We start from the raw sequence: 17,212 nt of genomic DNA, 5'->3' as shown, positions 1-17,212 counted from the left end.
TATAACTATGTAAATGACATCAAAATACAATAGGTCCTTACGTATACCATACGTTTGTCCACAATCTATTTTAATAACATTAACCGAATGATAATATTAAACAATGAAAAAAATATCCGGTACTTTTCCATTTTGCCTGCGGAAGCGATAAAGTCGCCAAAAAATGGTACAACCGATGCCAAACGGAATATCCTCTCTGGTAACCTTTTACGCCTCATTTTCAAAACAAGCAGTCATTTCTTATCAGATTGTTTCTCTCAATACTGGCATACAATTACATAGAATTTTTACCAGATAGTTGAGTTTTATGCCCTAAGGCCATTCGCGGTAATTAAGTCAATTAGGATGCAATCAAACCGTTCACCTGAAGGCTAAAATATAGGAAAGGCAAAGTCAAGGGTTAAATTCATCCATTCTAATGAGAATGCACTAGCGAAGTACAGCACTGCGGTTTTACATAATTTCTGAGTAAGCTATTCGTACAAATTCAAATAATTCTTCTTAATTAATAATTCTTGTATTTCAAATTAAGATTTAACTTCAAATTATTATAGATAATTACTGAGACAATTAGAATTTTGTAGCATCAGCGAATCAGAATGTTGTACCATGAAAGCATAGTAAGTTCTTAAATTAATGTCTTTTTACAAAATTTTAAATGATATTAGAATGCTTATGCCTTCAAAATAAAAATTTCTTAGAATTAACATTTGCTAACATCTTTTTATGTGCATACTGTGTGTTGTCGCCAATAAAGTCTGCTTGGCGAGATTTGCGCAGTTGAAACGGAAAAGTACCAAGTATCCTTCAAATTAGGAACGCAATTTAACTGATTTAATATAAAAATATCAAGAACATATAAATAAGTCTTGGTACTTACGTATTAACGCAACCAGGCCAAAATTCGCATAAATTGCCAAATTTGGCGACCCTACTTACGGCAACCCTACGTGTTATACGTAGTTCTGTAAAAAGAGCATGTGGAGATTCACAGAATTTTCCTGCATTTTCGTGCAAATTTTTGTAATTTATGATAAAATAGCAGTGTACATGGATAAAGTCAAGAGTGTGCGCAATGCCATTTTTGTGCAATTCTGAGATGTTTTTTTAAGTAAAAATAAGTCGACGTGTACATGGTTATGGTGAATACGGTTTTCAATCAGTGCTAAAAGCAATAGCCAAAAGATTTCCGCCGAAAAAATAATTCTGCAACTTATCAAACCCTTCCGGTTTCGAATTTGAATAAGTTGCAGAATTATTTTTTCGGCGGAAATCTTTTGGCTATTGATTTTAGCACTGATTGAAAACCGTATTCACCATAACCATGTACACGTCCACTTATTTTTACTTAAAAAAAATCCCAGAATTGCACAAAAATGGCATTGCGCACACTCTTGACTTTATCCATGTACACTGCTATTTTCACATAAATTACAAAAATTTGCACCACCTCCACGCTCGTGAAGCAAGAAAGCACACTTTCGAACTCGTTTCCCTTCTATTTAACTCAGAATACTTCCGCTGACTATTTTGAATACTTTGCGCGTTCTACTAATTTTTACATACTCTGGCATTGGCAATTCCAGGGGGAAGTAAGGCTTGACAGGAAAGATAGTTTAAACTTAAAATAAATGTTAGTTAAAATAAATATAAACCCTACATTTGCCGCTGCCAGAAATTGGTAAACTTGGAAGCACGTCGTAGAAACGACCTGTTGAAAAGTTTCCACAATTCTGAACTAAAATTTAAGAGCCTCGTTTACATAAAAAAACTGTTTTCTCACAAAAGTTAGAATAAATTTCTGTAGATACTTATTTAACCCTCTACTCTTACAGCAACCTTTCCTGGACTTCAGCAATCAATCTGTTCTCTTCCTTCCAGCATCTGGAAGGAATAAGTATCAGTATCTTTATAAAAACATTATAATTACTTTCTTGACACTGAATAAGTTTTTGTTTTTGATCGATTTATTTTCCTTAGTTACTGCTTAATTCACATTCATTCAAGTATTCAAACATGAATTTAACTTTACCCTGGCTCTCCACCATGTGTGGTGTCAAACCGGAATATTCGTGTTTTAGTATTGCAACACTTCCCCTAACCACAATGATTTGTTAGAATTCAACGACCAAATAGACACACCTTACTCGACATTCTAAAACTCGATGAGCTATTTTAACATTCTTAAAATTCAAGTGTAGGTGGAGGACCCTACAAAACACATTCATTCTAACTTCCCCCTCATTCATCTTTAGACATGCAGGCTTTCGCTCTAAAGCATGATTTTATCTACAGTTTAATACTTAAATTTGAATTCATTTCTTTTCAGCATTTACTTTTAGCATCTAAAACTTTATGCTTCTAGACTAAATTCTACTTTTACATAACTTTCAAGTATTTACGTATATTTACAAAATTCAAATCCATATGATTTTTACAATTTACCATAAAAAGAATAAGAGAAAAATAAATTTTTACTTCACGCATTCTTCGCCAAGCTGACGGCACTGAAACTAAATTTCTTATTAATACAAGAATAGGAAGTTATTTTCATTTTCGGCCAAATTTTGGCTTTAACATAACAGAATTAGTCTTTCGACCAACAGAAACTGCTTGTTCTTAGATTTTATACTTAAAGAAAATAATACTTTTGCCTTAGCTAAATAAAGTAAAACAAAACTAAGTCTCAACCGAGACAAATTGACTTCCGTCAAAACATAGAACTTCGTATTTACGCATAACATTTCGGAACAAAAGAAAAAAAAATTATAGAAGATTTTAACTTATCTTTGAGTTTTCGATGATTGGAACTCCGACATCCTCTTCTGGCAGAACTGCTCCCACGATATGGAATTCATCGACGTCAGTCGTCTCCTTTGTGTCCTTCGAGTTTCGTCCATGTTGTTTTTTCTTTTTCGCCCTCTGTATGCTGGCGTCTTGGAGTGGTAGTCGTCAGGTTGCTGTATTTTCCGTTTTGCCCCTGGGCGGCTGGTCTTGGCGTCCTCCGGTCTGGAATCGTGCCTGAATTTCTTCTGTTGGTGGTGGTCTTTTCGTTCTCGGGAACGGCGGCCTTGTTTGCATCTGATTCTCTGGCCTTGGAAGCGTTTCCCTCGATGCAGAATTTCTACTGCGATACGTTGTAACTGGTCTTTTTCTCTTTACCAAAGCTTCTTTACGCGGCGGCGTTGCTTTCTTGTATTTCTTAAATGCTGGAGTCTGAACGTTTTCATTTCTTCTTTTCGGTACCGTCGCATGACTTGTAGCAGGGCTAGGTTTCTGTTCAGTTCTCTGCTTCTTGGGTGGTGGAGCTGGTGACGTTACTTCTGGACCTTCTACTTTTTTTACGCTTGAGTCCTGCAAGAAACTTTTAAGGATTTCAAAATCATTTTGATTATAATATTTTTTCACCTGGTCGGCACTTGCTTTACAGATTTCCCCTCTCTCGTTCTTAAGGTACAATACGAGTCCCTCGATTTCCTGAATTACATAGGCGCCTTCAAATTTTGGAGCTAACTTTGCAGTAAAATTGTCTGGGGCACTTGATAAAGAAAATTTAGGCTTCAACACTTTATCCCCAACTTTAAAATCTGCTTCACGGCGTTTTCTATCACATAGTATAATTTTTGTCTATTTCTTGCCGTATGCGAGCTTTTAACCGCCTGGTCAATGAGTTTTTGCACATCTTTTTGTTTAAATTCTTGCTCTCTTTGTTGCACAAAGAATAATTTATCTAATGGCGTAATTAACTTCCGTTCTAAAAATAATTCTGCTGGAGTTTTCCCCTTAGTATCGTGATTTGCCGTTCTTAAAGCATAAGCTAACTCATTTATGTAGCCATCCCAGCGCTTGTGATGTGTACTAACATAACTTCGAATTATTTTTAAATTATTTTTATTAACTCTTTCTGCGATGTTTGCCTGTGGTTTATATGGAACCATTTTGATATGGCGTATGCCAAGTCCAGTGCAAATGTTTTCAAATATTTGGCTAACAAATTGTTTACCGTTATCGCTAATGACTTTTATCGGTGCACCGTATTTTAAAATGTATCTGTGTAAGAATGCATCTGCGACTGTTTTGGCTGACGCGCGTTTAAGTGGAACAATTTCTGTCCATTTTGAAAAATGACCTACAATTACTAAAAGAAAACGATTTTTATTTAACTCACTCTGGGGGAAAGGACCAAGAAGATCTATGTCTAAAATTTCATTCGGAAATGTAGCGCGAATGCTATTTAAGTACCCGGCCGGGCTGTAATTAATATCATTTATTAACAGACATTGATTGCAAGACCTGACATACGCAGTTACTATTTTGTATAATTGCGGGAAATATACCGCCTCGCGTAACCTTTTTAAAGTCTTTCTGACCCCTAAATGACCCGCTGTTTTCGCGTCGTGTAATTCCTCAAAATGCTTAATCGAAGCGAAGCTGGCATGACTGGTTTGTACTCGAGATTTTCGTTTGTTGTTTTCGTATAAAATAATAAATTATCTATTATTTCATAGTTTTCTGCTCTATTATCGCATCGATATCTGTGTGCTCAAAGCTTTCGGGGTCTTTCAAATATGCATAGATACTTCCAAATTCAGGATCAGCTTTCAATTCAGCAATAATTGTTTCTCTAGAATCTAAAATTTTTGAAGTCAACACAGCGCATTTGAGTTCATTTCCTTCATCGTCCAGTTTTTTACGAGAAAGTGCGTCAGCTACATTGTTTTCCTTACCCGGTTTATATTTAATTATGAGATTAATTTCTTGAAGTTTTAAAGCCCATCTTATTAACCTGGGCGTTAGGTTTTTCCCCGAGTAAAGTCTACCAACAGCCGCATGATCCGAAAAGACTGTTACTGGCGCTTTGCCAAAATAAACTCGAAATTTGTGTACAGCCATTAATACGGCAAATGTTTCTCTCTCTGTAGCTGTATAATTCCTTTGTGTAGGGTTCAACGTTTTACTAAAAATGCCAAAGGATGGCCATTTTGCATGAGAACATCACTTACAGCATAGTCCGACGCATCTGCTGCAATTTCCAGGTTTTTGTCCCCCTCCGGGAATTTCAAAACAGGGGCATTGATGAGCGCTTCTTTTAATCTTTCAAATGCGGTATTTGCTTCCGCTGTCCACGTGAATTTACTTTTCTTTCTTTTAATTACTAACAAGGGTTCAACAATATTAGCAAAATCTTTTATGAATGACCGATAATAAGAACATAACCCAAGGAAAGAAGAAAGTTTCTTGGCGGTGTTGGGAGGTGGGAAATTCTTAATGGCTTTTATTTTTGAATCTTGAGTTTCTATACCCTTTTGCGAAATTTTATAACCCAGATATTATATAAGTTCTTTAGTTGCGAACTTGCATTTTGAGGCGTTAATTGTAAGACCGGTCTCTTTTAATAATTTAAAAACTTCTTCTAGGTCTTTAATATGTTGTTCCAACGTACTACTCGTTATAATTATATCATCTAGATAGATTAAAGTCGATTTTCCTAGGACAGGCTTTAGAACAATGTCCATAGCTCTCTGGAATGTTGACGGGGCCCCACACAACCCAAAGGGCATGCGTAAAAATGCATAAGTGCCCGATTTTGTTATAAACGCGGTTTTATGTATGTCTTCGGGTCTCATAGCTATTTGATAGTAGCCAGACGTTAAGTCCAACGTAGTCATGTATCTTGTAGATTTAATCTTTCTAATAATTTGCTCTATAACCGGCAAAGGGTAAACTGGGAATTTAGTAACACTATTAAGTTTTCTGTAATCGATAGCAAACCTCCAAGCCCTTTTATCCGAAGGGTGAGTGAGTGAGTGAGTGATTATGGCGCAAAAACCAGAGATGATTATGACGCGCCAAACACAAGATGAGATGATTACGATTGATGATATTAAAATTCAATAAATAAAAACAAGTAGATAAATGTACCAAATCCAGAGGATGAAGTCATATAAACACAAGTTAAAAGCACATATTAAAATTCAAGACACAGTCTTCAAAACAAATCACATTAGGTAATAAAAGCCAATCTCTTTTAAATAATAAAATAAATTACAATTGACCTCTCTTCCGATTAAACGGTCGAGTGATAAGTTACAGCTATTAAAATATTTCTGGCGAACACTATTAAAACATGGACACTCAATTAAAATATGACGAACAGATAGTTTAGTTTAGTTTAGTGACGGAGGACGTGGGCACCATCCCTTTACCGTTATGGTTAATTGGTAATAGCAAAACGTCCACCCTTATCTAGAGACTAGTGGGACTACTGGACATACTTTACAATACTTACGATATCGTACAATATAAATAAACCACACAATTTCCTACATATGCATGATACAGTATATAATCAAACAGGATTATTAAAGCATAATGCTGGTGCGTATACAGTTAAAATGCAAAAGTTAAGATGTAAAATACTAAGTATCGATTAAAGTTATATGACTAAATAATATTATATTATTCATGCATAAAAACCTTAAAAAAATAAAATAAAAAAAATAAAGAAAGAAAATTAAAAAAAAAAACAATATCCTACATATGCATGATACAGTATATAATCAAACAGGATTATTAAAACATAATGCTGGTGCGTGTACAGTTAAAATGCAAAATACTAAGTATCAATTAATTATATGATTAAATATTATTATATTATTCATACATAAAAACATTCAAAAAAAAAATAAAATAAATAAATAAATAAATAAATAAAAATAAGTAAATAAATAATGCGCTGTTATATATATATATATACATAGAATATGCCATACAAAATAATACACATACACATTAGGAGCAGAATGTGGAATATAGGATCATACAAATACAGGATCAAGTCGTGAGGATCATTGAAAAGTACATACTTAATGTGCTTCACAAATTCAGCCATAAGTATCATTCATACAAATGTAAGCATTCTGGAACAACAAAAACCAATAATGGTGTACCCTCATATTTGCTACAATACATTACACTGGTACAGTAATTTCTTATGAAATATTTTACTTTACATTTCAGAGACACAAAATTTGATAGAATTTGTACTGAGTGACTATTTGAAAGGGCACGTTAAGACTGTGGTAAATATTAAGCAAAGTAAACATATTGTTTTTCATAGGGGGTGCATAAGATACAGTACAATGATCATTTCATTAGATCAGTCCGTTATAAGAATATCACTAAAATTTATAAATGTAGCATTAAACCAGAGTTTACCACGAATTATGTACTTTGCATCAATGCATTATGCCTATGAATGCTACACCTGGCACAGGTCTATTCCAAGTCCTTTAACCTTTTCCATAACCTTGTTAATTTTATTAATCAAGTGCCTCTGCTTGAATAGAAATTTGCAAAAGGCTTGACGATTTTGCGAAGGGAATCTGATATGTAAGCCTTCTGTAAGAGGGCATTTTTCAAGGTAATGCTCCGGAGAGCCTAACTCTCCGCAGGTGCAAAAGCTGGAATCGCTTATTTTAAATCTCTCAAAATAAAGAGGAAAAGGGCCATGCCCTGAAATATAACGTGCCAGATGGGGATTTCCACAGCATCTATCTTGTGTAACGTAAGAAATATGGTAATAAGTACGACGACCAGTGGTACTATAATCCCATTCTTCTTGCCACTTACTGATTGCTTTGAGACGTAATGCAGATTTCAAATGTGAATGCGGCCAAGGTATGTGAATTTGTTCAGCAGCAATTCCAAAAGCGGCCTCCTTGGCGAGAGTATCTGCAACTTCGTTTCCATATTCACCCATATGTGCCTTTATCCAAGCTAAGTGGATGTCATGGCGTTGATGTTTTCTAAGGTCTTGTTGAATATCTCTAATGATTTTGGATGGGTGTTCTGGATTACTAATCGCGTAAATAGCTGAAAGGCTATCAGACTTTATAGTAGCCTTTAGGATTTGGTGGGTTAGCAAGTAGCGAATAGCTTGCGCTATTGCTACTGCTTCCCCTTGAAAGACACTGTTATTGTTAGCCAAATGGCCCTTCCATTGTGCAATGACACTATTTTTTTGTAAGACAGCAAATGCGCTCCCCACATTTCCTTCAATTTTAGATCCATCCGTATAAATTACTATACTCGAGGGGCTACGGTATTCTGTAGGCGGGACATGTAGTCTAATGCCAACACCATAATCCGCAAGGTGAATGCTGTCAGATGTTAGTTTGGTTTCATATTTCTCCGAAGTAAAATTTTCTTCAGCAAATGCTATTGGCTTGTGTAGCTGTATTAACATTTGTTGTGCTGCTTCCTCCTCAGTTCTAATATGCAGTGGGAGCAAACCAGCCAAGACATTTATTGCATCAGTGGAAGTAGTAATATATGCCCGAGTTATTCCTAAGGCAAAAGGGCGCTGAATAGTAGAGAGATGCTTGATTTTTCTCCTCTGCATAGGGAGAGCCCAAATTGCTGCTGCATAAGTTACTAACTTTTCTACAACCGTTGTGTATAAGATCTTTTGAATGTGGTGGTTCAAACCCCACTTGTATCCATAAAATTGTCTTAGTTGTTTGGCGATGGCCAGGGTACGCTTTTTAATAGAGAGAACATGAGGAATCCACGTAAGTTTTTCATCAAAGGTAACACCAAGATATTTTAATTCTTTTACAATTTTGAGCCTCTGACCATTGAGTACAATACGCGGTCTCCTTGCCAAAGAGCCTCCCTTCTTAGGCACCAGTAAAATTTGACACTTATTTTCTGCTATGACTAATTTCAGTTCGTCACAATTTCGCTGGAAAATTTGACAGGCCTCATTGCAGTTCTTTTGCAATTCTTCACGAGAATGTCCCTTGACAACCAAGGCCGCGTCATCGGCATAGGCAAAAATGTTCGTATGCGCAGGCCAGGAAGCATTGAGTAGCTTATTGAAGGTTAAATTCCAGAGTTGAGGACCTGCGCAGGAACCCTGCGTGCATCCTCTCGTCTGTGACTTTTCAATAATTCCCGCTGAATGTATAATCATTATTCTTCGATCTTGTAGATAATGATTTATAGTATTAAAGATATTGCTTGGGCAGCCAGAACTTCTTAGAGCCTGCAAGATCGCTGGCCACCATAAGTTGTCAAATGCACTCTTCAGGTCTAAGCTGATGGGTGCTGTATGGAGACCGTGATATTTGTTGTCCATGATAGCCTCTTTGATATCATGCAAAGCGTGTAAAGTGGAAGTTCCTGGCCTAAATCCATATTGCCTGGGACTGAGGATATTATTAACGTGTAGATAATATCGTAGTCTGGTCATAAGAAGTTTTTCAAACAGTTTACCAAGAGCCGGAAGTAAACAGATTGGTCGGAAAGATGTGGGTTCCGCTGGATTGCGATCTTTTTTCAAAAACAACACCACTTGTCCGATTTTAAACGATTTCGGGAATGTACCCGTAGCTAGCAATTTATTGAAAAAGCTAACAAAGATTGTTGGCTTGGCCAAAACGACTGTTTTAACGATTGCATAATCAATGCCATCAGGGCCAGGGGCCTTTTTCTTTGACAAATGCGCTAATATATGTTTTAGTTCTTTCAATGTAATATCCCTATCCGGTGGCACGTTGGTAGACATCTGTTCTGTGCGTATAGTTGCTTGTTGCTTAGAATCTTCGGTTGGGTCATCCTGACTGAAGACGGAATCCAGGATATGTATTAATGTTTCCCTTGTGTAGTCCTGAGTAACATTTATTCGTGTAGGGATGTGTAACTGGGCAGGCCTAAACAGCTTTCCAGTCATAATCTTATGATGAATACCATAGATGTTTTGTGACTCTGTACAAAAAGCATGCCATGAATTGATTTTAGCCTGCAAAATTGAACGTTTGTACTTCGCTCTTGCCTGTTGATAAATTGGGAGGGTCTTAGCTGGAAGGTTTAGTCTACGCTCAGTCCTTAACCTTCGACGTAATGCGCGACATTGCCTCTGCTGAATACGAAGTTCACTACTCCACCAATTGATCGTAGTCAGTTTTTTAGTACTACGCTGTGGCAATATGTCATCACACGCTTGCTGTATACACTTTTGTAGAGTCACTGTGAAATTCTCCAATTCGTCTCTAGAGTTCGCTTGAGTTAGCTGTTGTTCAATACCTTCAAACAAATTCTTGACTCTAGTAGTAAAAGCACGTTTACGCCTACCAGGTAGGTTGTAACGACGAATAATATTAATTGTCGTCGGTTGCTCTATTGAGAAAGTAATGTGACGATGGTCGCTTAAGTTAATTTCATCATTAACCCTCCAGTTTTGTATTAATGGCGCAGCTGAGGCTGAGCTGACCGTCAAATCAGGCCAGCCTTGTGCGTAGATTCTGTCATATGTCGGAGGAGCGTCTGCTGTGTTATGTAAAACAAGATGATTAGCAGACAGAAAATCCTCCAGAAGGCTTCCTTTGTCATTCGTAGAAGCATACCCCCAAACCGTGTTGTGGGCATTATAATCGCCTGTAATTATTTTAAGAGGAATTTTAATCTTTTGCAGGGTATCTGTAAGAAACTGTGTAGTAGCCAAAATATCTGCAGAAGGAGGAGAGAATTGTGAGATAAACAGTAAAGATGCTTCTTGTGCTTCTATAATGATTGCAACATTATCGCGTTCAATTGCTGCGATAGCCGGAGACCATTTTTTGTTGCAGTTAATAATAATGGCCCTAGGAGGATATTCTACATTTCCTTGTTGATAAATTGTCCATTGCAATGGAAATCCCACTGCAATTCCGTCTCGCGTGTAAGGTTCCTGAGCCATTATCAGGTCAGCACCAAATTCTGCTGCGAATTGTGCTAGTTGAGCAACTGCTGCTTTTGCTCGCTGTAAATTTATTTGTATACATTTGATAGATAATGTACTGCATATTGTATCTTTATTTATGACGTTTGATAAATCAAGATTAGCAGTATTCTGTATTATCTCGGATTGACTGTACCTTGCGCTGGTATTGTGGGCATTCTGGAGCATAGGCTGGATGGAAGTAGCTGTATTTGGTGCCATAGCGGGAGTTGGTTTCACCACAGTTGATACACTGTGGTTGTTGGGCTGTGCAATCACGGTTCCCATGTTCTTCTGCACAGTAGGAGCAATATTGTTTTCTACTTCTGCAGTCAGCTTGCTTATGCCCATATTGCTAGCATCTAAAACATCGCTGGAGGCCAATATGCTCTGAGACTCTATGAGCCTGCCAGCCGAGGAAGATTTTTCTGTGCTGCATGATGGCTGCAAAGCCTGTCGGCTCACACTCAAAAACCCACTTGATTTTGCCTTTACGACGTTCTTGTAATCGGAATAGGGGTTTAAAGTTGGTGCTAGGCATTCCAGTGACGCCGCTGAGTTCTGCGAGTACTTCTTCTGATTGTGTGGATACCGGCAAGTCATGGACGGTGCATCTTGGCTTACGTTTCCATGGACGGGTGACTTCCACTGGGATATCTTGTTGTTGAAGCTGTTGTTCGAGGATTTCGACATCTTCAGTGGATTTACAGACAACCTCGAAACCTCCTTTGTTGAGCTTAGAAATTCTTTCTATACCTGCCTGTAGCTTGGAAAGTGGTAATTTAGCGTTTAGCTGCGCCTTTAGCTCAGTCTCTGTGACGTCCGCTTTAGGACGTATGTATAGACTTGGATTCTTATGTTTCTTTATAATCTCTGCAAAAGTTGGTCGAGAAGCTGTTGGCAAAGGTGGAGGTGCCTGTAAATCAGGTGGTTGTTGTGCTATCGGTAGAGGCTGAGAGCGAGCCAATTCACAGCAAAGCACTGTTGATGTATTAACACCTGTGTCTGTCTTTGTTGGCTTGGCTGCTAATTCTGCACATTGTAAGGCCAGCGTCTGCAACGCAACCAGGGAGTCTAATAGTCTGGTGCGAAGAACTGTAGGTAAAAGATATTTAGTACTTCTGGTGGTGGCCGCTACCTGTCTAATATCCTCACACAAAATAGCTACTTTCTCTGCGTAAGGCAAATCAGAGGTCAATAAATTAGTGGCGTCTACGTCACTTTGTGAATGCGCGGAATCACCGTCAGTTGGAATCACTGATTGACAGGACATGCTGTCCAAGAACTTTCTCAGAGTTGCAAATTATCACACTCGTAGTGTAACTCTTTATCAAATACTTAACGTAGAATAGCTATTGCTTATTGCTGTATAACAACCAATATATGATAAAATTTGGTAACAATAGGTCCCTTTCACACCCAGTAACAAGAAATTACAGTAATTAAAACATGTAGTAGAATAAGTAAGATATTAAACATAATTAACAGATGAACTATGACTAAAAATTCTCTAAATACAATCAAACTGACTGATTTTTAAGTGCAAGTAGAAACATAAAAATACAAGTAATTAAAATACAGCAATTAATACAGTAATTAAAAGATTAAATAAACATTTCAAGTAATTAAAGGTAAAATACAGAGTGCATAAAGATCAGTTCTCATGTAAAACACATCAAAAGCACGCAACTAGAGCTTTAAAACTAAATTTTTAGAGTTTGTCGAATAGTGTTCAAAGTTATCGAAAAGTTATTCGACGACGAGAGCTATAATGTCGAAACTGAAGATGAAAACGATGGAATTAAAAACACTATGCAAATCCTGTAAAAATGTTAAACATTTTGAAAAAAATAAACATACCAGTTCTTGAAATTCCTGGTTGCAATGGATCCGAAGATATATACATATATTTTAATTAAAAATTAATTTCTGGACATGGAATATTTAACCGATTTCCTAGGCCTACCAGGGGAACCACGTGGTAGCTAGGCGGGACCCTTCCGTTGCTGTAGCGGCAGAAGTGGTGAACAAAAACACGGTAAATTGCGACTGCCTATTTTCTTTTGTTAGAAGCACGAGTGAGTGAGTGAGTGAGTGATTATGGCGCAAAAACCAGAGATAATTATGACGCGCCAAACAAAAGATGAGATGATTACAATTGATGACATTAAAATTCAATAAATAAAAACAAGTAGATAAATGTACCAAATCCAGAGGATGAAGTCATATAAAAACAAGTTAAAAGCACATATTAACATTCAAGACACAGTCTTCAAAACAAATTACATTTGGTAATAAAAGCCAATCTCTTTTAAATAATAAAATAAATTAGAATTGACCTCTCTTCCGATTAAACGGTCGAGAGGTAAGTCACAGCTATTAAAATATTTCTGGCGAAGACTATTAAAACATTGACACTCAATTAAAATATGACGAACAGATAAACAAACATTACAATTAAAACAAACAGGCTCATTTTCAGCTTTAAGAAGATAGCTATGTGTGACTCTGGTATGACCAATTCTGAGTCGAGTCAAAAGAACGTCCTCTTTACGATTTCCAGCAAAATCCCAATGCTGAATTCTAGGTTTGATGTTTCTCAACTTGTTGTGATGCTGAACATCCCAAATTTGCTGCCATTTTTTTCGTATCTTTCCCTTGATGACACAGCAGATGTCTCTAAAAGGGATAAGGCGACTGGACAGTTCGACAGCAGATTTTGCCGCGATGTCTGCAAGCTCGTTTCCCTTTATTCCCGTATGCCCGGGAACCCAGCAGTACAGGATTTCATATCCTCGTATCATTAAATTTCTATGAATTTTGAGAACATCCACTACCACAGGATTCTGAGCGTTGGGAAAAGCTTCCAAGGATTTAAGAGCACTATACGAGTCTGTGTAAACTATGAACTTTTTGTGGCAGAGCTTTGAGATGTACAAAAGAGCATAATATATTGCAGTTAGTTCAGATGTTAGGACAGAGAAAGCATGGTGCAGGCATCTGCCCTCTATGTAATTTTCAAATACAAAAGCCATCCCGACACGATCATTTGACTTTGATCCATCTGTGTATATCGGATAATAACTGCTATATTTGTGCCTGTGCTCAACGAAAATTTGTCTGTAAACGATCTCGTTAGTGCTCGCCTTTACGTGATGTTTAAAAACATCAAGAAGCTGGATCCGTGAATTTTCCCAAGGTGGAATTTCAAAATTCTGTACTGCTTGGGGGTGCATATCAGAGAGGGAGAGTTCCTCAATGACAGGGCGAACTCTTAAAGGGAAAGTAGGAACACAGGATGGACGTGTTTCAAATAATGTGTTACACTCATTATCAAGTAAGCACAGCTTATTGGGATGTTCAGGTTGTGATAGAGTATTAAAATATTGCAAAAGGGACAATTGCTCACGCCTCAGATAAAGTGATGGTTCGTTACAGTCAACATATAGGCTCTGCACAGGAGAAGTCCTGAAAGCTCCTGAACAAATCCGCAGACCTTGATGGTGAACAGGATCCAGTTTTAACAAAAGCGATGACCGAGCGGATCCATAAACAACTGAGCCATAGTCCAGTTTAGAGCGGATAAGCGCTCTGTAAATGCGAAGCATGGAGCAACGCTCTGCACCCCAGGAGGTGTTCGCCAACACTTTTAAAATATTCAGTGTTTTTAGACACTTCTTTCTCAGGTTTAAAACATGAGAAAGGAAAGTCAATTTTCGGTCGAACGTCACTCCTAAAAATTTTACTTCAGGCGCAACTGGAATAATTGTACCATTCAAGTATAACTCAGGTTCAGGATGGAGACCTCGCTTCCTACAAAAGTGCACGCAGAAAGTTTTCTGTTTCGAAAATGTAAATCCCTGTTTGTCTGACCATTCTTGGATCTTAATCAGAGCCATCTGCAGTTGCCTCTCTACATATCTCATGTCTGCTCCTCGACAGCTAATCTGCAGATCATCAACATATAGAGATCCCAAGATGGTGGGAGGAAGTTCTTTTAGTACAGAATTTATTTTTAAACTAAACAGGGTTACACTGAGCACACAGCCTTGAGGCACACCCTCTTTCTGTTCAAAAACATCCGAAAAAACAGAGCCAATTCTTACTTGAAAAGTTCTACTGTTCAAGAAATTTTGAATGAAAATTGGTAGGTTGCCGAGCAAGCCACTCTCGTGAAGATCCCGGAGTATACCGTATCTCCATGCCTTATCATAAGCTTTTTCAATGTCGAAGAATATCGAGACAAGGTGGCTTCTTCTTACAAATGCTTTTCGAATAGATGTCTCTAAGAGGAGCATGTTATCTACAGTTGTTCTTCCCTTTCGAAAACCACTCTGATAAGGCGATATAATATCATTCTTTTCCAAGAAGTAGACTAGGCGGCTGTTTACCATCTTTTCAAACAGTTTGCAGAGGCAACTCGTAAGGGCAATTGGCCGATAGTTGGAGGGATTCCTTGGATCTTTCCCTGGCTTAGGAATAGGAATGACAACAGCTCTCCTCCATGCACTGGGAAAGGCATGCTCCTTCCACACCCTATTGTAAAGAGTGAGAAGGGCATTCAGTGACTTACAGGACAGATGCTTTAGCATTTCATAATTCACTCCATCAAGACCCGGAGAAGACCTATGTGTCTGCAATAAAGCACTCCTTAATTCAAGCATAGTAAAGTCTCTATTGTAAGGCTCAGATTTGGAAGAGTTGAATGCGATGGGATTTATTTCAGAGTGCTGCTTCATAGAAAGAAATGCAGGTGTATAGTTTCTGATGGAAGAAACGGAAGCAAATGTCTCACCAATAGTATTCGCAATTTCTTCTATGGAGCTAATCACTCGGCCATCTTTTTCCAAAAAGGAAAGTGAGTGGTCTTTATATATGCCGCATGCTTTTTGAACTCTTTCCCAAACCCGCTTGCTAGGCGTGGAGGATGTTATTGACGACACATATGAAATCCAGGAATCCCTCTGGCTCTGCCTTCTTACTTTTCGTGCATTTGCTTTGGCTCTTTTAAAGGCTATGAGGTTTCGCAGAGTAGGATATCTACGAAAAATACCCCATGCTTTTTTCTGTTTTTTCAGTGCTTCATGACAGTCGCGATTCCACCATGGTTTTGAATATTTTAGTAGTTTTCCTGATGTTCTAGGACTCGAAAGCATAGCTGCCTGAATAATAGTATTAGTAACAGCTTCAACAGCGTCATCGATATGCGCATCTTCTACCATTTCATCTGTGAGCTCTGCAATGGAAGAGAAGAGTTCCCAGTCTGCCCTGTCCAGTATGAATCGAGGGGATCTCGACATGGGGTTTGCTCCTCTTCGTGCAAGTGTTAGAAGCACGAAAACACAAAAATCTGGAGAAATATCACTCACACACACTTAAACGATGTATCCAAGGATGCAGGAGATATTCACGCACATTTTGATATATAATACACACGTCGCACTCAAAAACTTCCACTGAAAATTGGGCAAAAACCAAGAGCTCGGCGTGATGGCGTGCTTCCTCGTTGCGTGACTCTAGTGTGACCAATTCTGAGGCGAGTCAAAAGAACGTCCTCCTTACGATTTCCAGCAAAATTCCAATGCTCAATTCTAGGCTTGACGTTTCTCAACTTGTTGTAATGCTGAATATACCAAATTTGCTGCCATTTTTTCCGTATCTTCCCCTTGATGACACAGCAGTGATGGTGATGGTGATGGGTTTCTTGGCACAAAACCTCAATGGTTATCTGCGCTGGAACACATGTCAAAGAAACTTTTTAACACCAACAGACATATAAACAAACAGATAACATAAAAATCACAAGAATAGGTTAAAATACAATGATGGGATTATCTACAATGCTAATGAATACAATGATAAAATGTTTGAAATAAAATACTACACACATCACATAATTATTTCACTTACAAAAAACAAGACTAAAATCATCAAACATGAGATATATTAAAAAACTTCTTATTAAAAACAATAAGGTAACACAACAAAATCAAATTATATTTGATAAAACATACCTATTTCTTTCAGGTACTGAAACAAATTTGGATTGACCTCTTTTCCTATGATATGGTCAAGAAGCAAGTCACATTTCTTAAAAAGTTTCAAACGAAGATTTTTAAAATTTGGACATTCTAATAAGAAATGACGAACTGACATTACAGCAAAACAGTTTGGACACGCCGGTTCACTCTCACCTTTTAACAGATAACTATGGGTAATATATGAGTGACCAATTCTCAGACGGATCAGCAAAACTTCCTCCTTCCGGCTCCTATTTGACTCCCAGCATTCAATTTTTGGTTTGATACTTTTCAGATTATTTGCTGGCTGAGTATCCCAGACTTCCTGCCGTTTAAACAACAACTTGTCCTTGATGACTTTACGAATGTCATTAAACGGGACGAGGCGATGCGCAAGATGAACTGCAGATTTGGCTGTGATGTCTGCTAG

Source organism: Stegodyphus dumicola, chromosome 11 (genome assembly GCF_044657685.1).
Source record: "Stegodyphus dumicola isolate Sdum_Otavi_A_Nest chromosome 11, ASM4465768v1".
Classification (NCBI taxonomy): Eukaryota; Metazoa; Arthropoda; class Arachnida; order Araneae; family Eresidae; genus Stegodyphus; species Stegodyphus dumicola.
This window is presented reverse-complemented; position numbering follows the sequence as displayed.